This window comes from Amphibalanus amphitrite, unplaced genomic scaffold, assembly GCF_019059575.1.
Source record: "Amphibalanus amphitrite isolate SeventyFive unplaced genomic scaffold, NRLGWU_Aamphi_draft 001525F_arrow, whole genome shotgun sequence".
NCBI classification, from domain to species: Eukaryota; Metazoa; Arthropoda; class Thecostraca; order Balanomorpha; family Balanidae; genus Amphibalanus; species Amphibalanus amphitrite.
In genome coordinates, this window is record NW_024883018.1 from 20,185 (window position 1) to 28,024 (window position 7,840).

A 7,840-nucleotide genomic window follows, 5' to 3' on the forward strand; every position below is an offset into this window, starting at 1 on the left:
CAGGATGCGGTAGGCGGTGCGGCCGCAGGCCGAGTAGCCGGCCGGCACCGACCGCAGCTGGCGCACGAACGTGCCGTCCAGGCCGGCGTACAGAGCCGAGAACAGCCGGCACGTGGAGCCGGCGTGGTGGAATCCGACGCAGCCGCTGCCGGCGATATTGCAGTGCATGCCGCACAGGAGGGGGTTGCCGGTGGTGAGTTGGGCCAGCTCCGAGCCGGCCGCGTCTCCGTCGGGCAGCTGGCGCAGGTACAGCGTGCCGCTGACGGCTGCCGCACACCACAGCAGCCGCAGCGGCGCCAGGGGGGACATGATGGGACGCTGACGCTGATCTGCCCGAGTCAGGAACTCAGCGGGGACTCACGACCTGGGACGGCGCTGATCGCTGACCAGGGCTGATTGCTGGCTGCTGACCTGGGGCTGATTGCTGACTGCTGAGCTGGGGCTGATTGTTGGCTGCTGACCTGGGGTTAATGGCTGACTGCTGACCTCGGGCGGTGCTGACTGCTGACCAGGGCTGATTGCTGACTGCTGACCTCGGGCGGTGCGGAATGCTGACCCGGGGCTGACCGCTGACCTGGGACGGCGCCGGACACTGCCTATGGCACCGACAGCTCGTCAGTGCGGGTTTGCTGACCTCTGACTGCCGACTGCTCGCCGTCAGTCGCAGGCCACAGGCCTTCCACAGAGTCCCGGTAGTCACTGCAGTGTCGACCAGGCGACTGAAGCCCCGGGGGGCGCCGGGGGCCGCCACGTTCCCTGTGGACTCGGGCTGACGTACAGTGTTCGTGGCACGACTGTTATGCACAAGGTAAGCGAAGCGACAAACATTCGTTATTGTTTCTGTACGCCGCGGCAAAATACCTAATGCTTGCTGGGTGATAGGGATCTGCCAAATTGAATCTAAATAGGAAAATCAACTCATCAATGGAAACGTTACTTCCATCGACCACTGAAACACAATTTGAGCTAGGAAAACAATATCATTTATGTTTAATGTATGTCGTAAACAAAAACAACAAACCTACGTACATGATAAACCACGGGAAATTTTTCGTTTTACTGGCTATTGTAGGTAATAAAAAAACTATGGCGTTTTGTTTCGAAGCTAAATCAGCTTGACCGCAGAAGTCGTAGGTATTATTTTTGGTCCCACAACTAAGCAATAGAAAATAGAAATATTAAGTATAATCGAGTATTTTTAAGAACATTTGAAAGTGTATTATGCAAGCTAGCCACTACGTAATCGATTACGTAAGTAAAAGGCGTTTTACGAGCTAAATACCGTCTAGCTTTATGCCCATGTAGTGGCTATATTTATGGTCGTACCTACTCACAAAAGTCTTCCTATTTGCCTTTGCAAATGGTTGTGGGCTAATGCGGTGCGGCCATGAACTATCGCATTCGTATCTGACACTGCATTCAGCAACTAGACCGTCAAAGGCGTTCGTGACTCCTAAGAATTGGTACTTGGTGTCACAAAGCCCACCAATTGGTCCCCATTGGTCGCGTACTAACACAGCTATCAATGCTCAATGGATGCTTTGTTACAGAAAGAACACCAAGAGGCTCTGAGTAGATTAATGAACCAATTCCTAGTAGTGCTTTCTTGGTGTTGCCATTATTGTTGAATGGTCGCACTGACTACCATGCTCAAATAATCGCGCAAGTCGCCCGGCCAACAAGTCGACGCACCACCGCGCTGGTTGGCTGACGCTGCAATCGCGCCCCCTGGGTGAAGGCTGCAACGAAATGCACCGACAATCAGTCGGACGGTTGGACGGTAGGTGAGGTTAGTTGTTTGTTGGTAGTTGACGGCCAACAGTCAGCCCTAGGTCAGCAGTCCGCACCGCCCGAGGTCAGCAGTCCGCACCGCCCGAGGTCAGCAGTCCGTACCGCCCGAGGTCAGCAGCCAGCAATCAGCCCCAGGTCAGCGGTCAGACCCCGGTCAGCATTCCGCACCGCCCCAAGTCAGCGGTCAGCAATCAGCCCTGGTCAGCGATCAGCACCGTCCCAGGTCGTGAGTCCCCGCTGAGTTCCTGACTCGGGCCGAGCCGTGTCAGCGTCCCGCCATGTCTCTCCTGGCGCCGCTGCGGCTGCTGTGGTGTGCGGCAGCCGTCAGCGGCACGCTGTACCTGCGCCAGCTGCCCGCCGGAGACACGGCCGGCTCGGAGCTGGCCCAGCTCACCACCAGTAACCCGCTCCTGTGCGGCATGCACTGCAACATCGCCGGCAGCGGCTGCGTCGGCTTCCACCACGCCGGCTCCACGTGCCGGCTGTTCTCGGCTCTGTACGCCGGCCTGGACGGCACGTTCGTGCGCCAGCTGCGGTCGGTGCCGGCCGGCTACTCGGCCTGCGGCCGCACCGCCTACCGCATCCTGCCGCCCATGGGACGCGACCTGGCCAAGGCGGCCTGCGCCCAGCAGCCGGGCGGACGGATGGCTATACCGATCACGGCCGAGGAGCGCAACTGCGTCTCCCAGCTGGGCGCGGAGGCCAACGCCATACCCGGCTTCAACCCGTCGAATCTTGATTACCCACACGTTCTGTACATCGGCGTCCTGGTGCACGGCCCCGCTCCATCGTACACCTACACGGACCTGGAGAACAACCCGCTGGAGCTGCCGGCTGACGTCTGGGAGGCGGGCCAGCCCAACGACAATCGCGACCTGGCGTATACTACGCTTGTGAACGGTCTTTACACCGACTGGCACTCGTGGGGCATACTGATGAACGTCTGCGAGCTGGCCCTGTTCGAGTAGTGGCCGGAACCGGCGGCCGCTTGGCCTGTTCGAGAAGTGGCCGGAACCGGCGGCCGCTCGGCCTGTTAGTAGTGGCCGGAACCGGCGGCCGCTCGGCCTGTCGAGTAGTGGCCGGAACCGGCGGCCGCTCGGCTTGTTCGAGTAGTGGCCGCAACCGGCGGCCGCTTGGCGTGTTCGAGAAGTGGCCGGAACCGGCGGCAGCTCGGCCTGTCGAGTAGTGGCCGGAACCGGCGGCAGCTCGGCCTGTCGAGTAGTGGCCGGAACCGGCGGCCGCTCGGCCTGTTCGAGTAGCCGACCGGCACTGGTAGCAGCTCGGTCTGAGGCTGAGCTACTCGAGCCGAGACCCTTCTCTCGTCATAAACCCTGTCTCGGTGTATTTCTTTTGAAGCTCGTCATTGACTTGCGGTGTTCATCCGAATCTTTTACGATTAGCTGCTCCTGGGCATCAGCGGATCCGTCCAGAAAAGGGTTTCATCAGACGCTGGAAGGTGGGGCCGGGGTATACGTAAAAAATAATTGGATATTTTCCACATATCTTTGGACCTTTCTTCTGTATCCCTTGCTGCACAGTTTAAAACAAGCCTGTTATAAAACAAAATATATTTTGTGTTCTTTCTATGCAACGAAAACGGATACATTTATTTAACTACGGGTGCTGAGTGAGGAGCAAATGTACCTCTTCAATTCGCCAGTGCTTCTGGCGACTGTCAGTTTTACTTGAGACCAGGGCCTCGTTTCATAAAAGGAATTACTTACGGCGTTCCGTCAATTATGCCAGATTTGGCGTATTTGATGCCAATTCGGTTTCATAAAGCCGGAGACCGGAGTAATTCACGCCATCGAAAGTACGGAGCTTCATTTACGGCAAATGCTCGATTCCGGACCAATTGATGCCATTTGGGTTTCATAAAACGACGTAATTAACGCCAAATATTTTATCAAGCTCTTGATATCAGTGGTGTAAACTACGCACAAAAATGTTGCGTGATTTTGAATTAATGTAAAGATTCGAAGCTAGTTTTTAATATATTTTATAATGTTGAGCCCGGTGAGGAAGAAAGAACAGCCAAAATGAGAAAAAGACAGGGGCGGAGAATTAGGGGTTTTGGGGGTGCGCGAGCACCCCCTGAGCCAAAAAGTGTGCCAAAAGCACCCCCTGGAATCTGCAAGTCTACACAAAAATAAAATTTCACATTCTAAGCATGATAAAAAATATATAGGTAAAGGACATGTCATTTTCATTCACAAAGTCAAACATAAACTTTGTGAAGCATTCAATGGAAGCATGCACCCAATACCTAGGTATCACGGTTACAATTTGCATGATGAAAACGATTGTTATTGCTCAAGACTCAATGACTGTCCAATTAACATAACATAACATAACATGTATTCCATGTAACAGCAGGCCACTTGGGCCCAACGAGGTTACAGGTAGATGAACAAACACTGTATGTAAAACACGGTACAATTACACCATTTCATCGAACACTAGCCCACGCTGTTTATAATACAAGTCTAACTCATTTTTAAAATTACTTAAGGAGGAACTATTGATAACTCTAGGAGGTAAACCGTTCCAAGCTTCTATGACCCTACTGGTAAAAAAGGACTGTCTTAACTTGGTTCTGGAAAATTTCTTTACTAGTTTGCACCCATTTCCTCTCGTGGAATTTGTATTGAGTGTAAACATCTTCCCAAAATCTAACTTATCAATCCCTTTGTATATTTTAAAAAGTTCAATCAAATCCCCTCTTATCCTGCGGTAATGAAGTGAAAACATATTTAAGGAAGCCAGGCGTTCTCTGTAGCTCATTTCACCCAGCCCACGAACCATCTTTGTTGCCCTCCTCTGCACACGCTCCAAAAGTTTTATATCCTTTTTTAGAGACGAGTGGCATGCTTGTGCACAGTATTCGAGATGAGGCCGAACTAATGAACAATAGAGTCTTTTCATCACTTCTTTACTTTTATATGATACATTTTTATTTATAACCCCCAACATTTTTAAAGCCTTTTTTCGAGCTTGCACATAATGGCCACTGAACTTCAGATCATTTGTCACCAAAACACCCAAGTCCTTTTCTTCCCTCACAGTTGCCAACTTAGTTCCATTCAAATAATATGTATCGTTACTTTTTTCTCCCAGATGAAGAACTTTGCATTTATCAGCATTAAATTCCATCTGCCATTCCTTGCTCCATTTTAAAAGAGCATCTAAGTCTGCCTGTAGTGCTCTTCTATCGTCATCTGAAGTAATATTTTTAGCTATCTTGATATCATCCGCGAATTTCCATATGTTACTTGTTAAGTCAGAGTCTATAAGATCTACAAAAATAATGAAAAGCAATGGTGCTAAAACAGTTCCCTGAGGCACACCACTCTTGACAGCTTTCCAGTCAGCTTGATGGCCATTTAGAATGACTCGCTGCCTGCGACCTACTAGCCAGGCCCCTATCCATTTGAGAAGAGGACCATCTAAACCATGACGCTCTAATGTGATCAAGAGTCTTTTGTGTGGAACTTTATCGAATGCCTTACTGAAGTCCAAATAAACTACTGATACACTGTTACTCCTGTCCAAAAGGTCTGTCGAATATTCAAGGAAATCTAATAAGTTTGTCAAACAGGAGCGTCCACTACAAAAACCATGTTGAGATGGAAGTAAAATCTCGTGTTCCTCAAAATGAGCAACTATTTGACGTTTTATGATTCTTTCTAGCACTTTACACACGACCGAACTTAAACTTACTGGTCTATAATTGCTCACTACAGTTTTGTTTCCACCTTTGAAGATTGGAATGACATTCGCACACTTCCAATCATCAGGAATTTCACCTGATTCTAATGACTCTTTAAAGATAATGTAAAGTGGAACAGATAATTCTCTTGCTCCCAATTGTCCAATGTCCTGGGACTTATTTGTAAGAAAAAAAGATATGTCTCAAGATGCTGGTGTTTCACCTGTTGTGACAAAAGCCTGAAAACATTGCAGAAACTCACAGTCAGGACACAATCTTGTTGGACAATGCACGCATTTGTTCATTATATGCTTCGGCTCTACGATATAGGTATATCTTTAGCTCATGAACCCAAAATTCTAAAAAGAAATGATACGTTGGCGACTTGAAGGGAATAAGAGAATAACTGGCCTGCGCCATAATCGTTGCAATAGCGCAGCGATGGCAAATTCTTATCCCGCCATATTAAAGTTTTCCATTTATCAGAGGAAAGAAATACAATTTTCAAGAAAGCATTTCATAATTAATGGTTTTGCAAAAGCTGATTTCATTTGGACGTTTTTGACATGTTTTTTTGTGATATATTTTATTTCAATAGTAAATAATTTTCATCTTGAAGAAATTTGTCTTTTTAACCTTGCAAAAAGTTGCACGTTCGTCAATCTAGCAGCAGATTGATATTCGCGAATCTGCTGCTGGTAGACAGGCATTCGCGGCTTCCGAATTTGCTGCTTTTGGCATGAAACAAAAGTTGGATTCTGAGCCCAGACTAACTTTAGCCCCTTTCGCATCAAATTCAATCCAAATCTCGACATAATATGCCAGATACACTTCATTGTTCCTCTCATCCCAAGTGGGGACAAGCGACAAGAACACGACTCAAGTTCTTATTTTGCCTTTTTAGCAATGTCGGCTGAAGAGGGCTTACTTTTAAATCGTACCAGGCCCAGAAGCAGCATATTCGAGCCTCGAGGAACGGAGAATGCCTGTCTACCAGCAGCAGATTCGCGAATATCAATATCAATTGCTGCTAGATTAACCCAGTGCAACTGCTGTGACTGGTTGCGGCTGCGATAGCAACGCTCCATGTTAGATAGAACATATTACATAAAACGTTTTATCAACGTCAATGATAGCTCATATTGATGCTTCTTTGTTTTATTTTGCAAGGTTAGGCTCTTTCGATCTTGCGAGACCTTTGCAGACTGCAGAGTCGGGAGCATGATAATATAGGGAGAGACAGGGAGAGACTGGGGACACCGGGCACTGGGCAGTGGGCGGCCAACCTGCATGTAGGGCCCTGCATGGGGCTGAATGGGGCTGCTAGGCGGCTGAGCCCGCCATGATAAACAGCTCACCCAGACCCACTGATGCTTTCTCACCGCACCTGAGCATGCTTCTGGGGGAGCTACCTACACGCTTCGGATAGAGGTGACCGTCAAGGGTCTAGCCCGGACCAGGTTTTTAGAGTCCTTGAAGAATGAGGTGAAGGATTTGACTACCCTGGGGATGAAAAAGAGAGCATGTAATAGTTATTTTCGACGCTCATTGGCTCATTGGTCGGGGGAAGGGGCAAGTGGCCTAGCCAAGGGTGGCACAAGGAGCACCTGTCCTCTACCATCCCCACTTAGGGGCCCCTGACGCCCGGCTCTTTGGCTCGTCGGAGTTTTAAGTGCCGAGTCTTCTCCCGGGGCCGGGGTCTCCAATTACCCACTCCGGCTCCTGAGAGATCCGTCAGGTTCTTGAAGCCGCACACAGGCACCCAACTCCTGAGGACACCGGATGCGCCCCAAGGGCCCCGCACAGGCTTTTTTGAAGCTCAAAAGCAGTCCCCGAGAGCCCTAGCTGATATCTGAGAAATAGCTCCCTGATAGCATTCAGAACCATTCAGAAGAACCCAAGTCAATCACCAGACGCATGTATCTAAAGACCCACATATCTCTAAGGGTCTCTTCAGCCGTCTTTGAGGGCCACACCCATGTCAAGGGGCCCTACGTCAGGCTCTAGGGGCCCCAGGTGAACCTTTGAGGGCAAATATTGCGCAGGTCTCCGAAGGTCCGCACTCCGCGCAGATCTTTTAGGGCCCGCGCAAATCTCTGAGCGGTTTCGCTGGCCTCTGACAGAAAAGACGAGTTTCTGAAGCCCTAAACGATCTCCTGCGGAGTGTCGGCAGTCGGCACCGTGTGGTCACGTGCAACTCTGTGGGTCACCCCTTGACCTGACTTCCAATGGCCCCACATAGGGCCCAGAGAGGCTTAGGGCCCATAGAGGCTTCAGGTGCCGAAAGAAAAAGCCCCTGTCAGGTGGCCTACAACTTCTTTTTAAAAAAGTTAAAAAAGT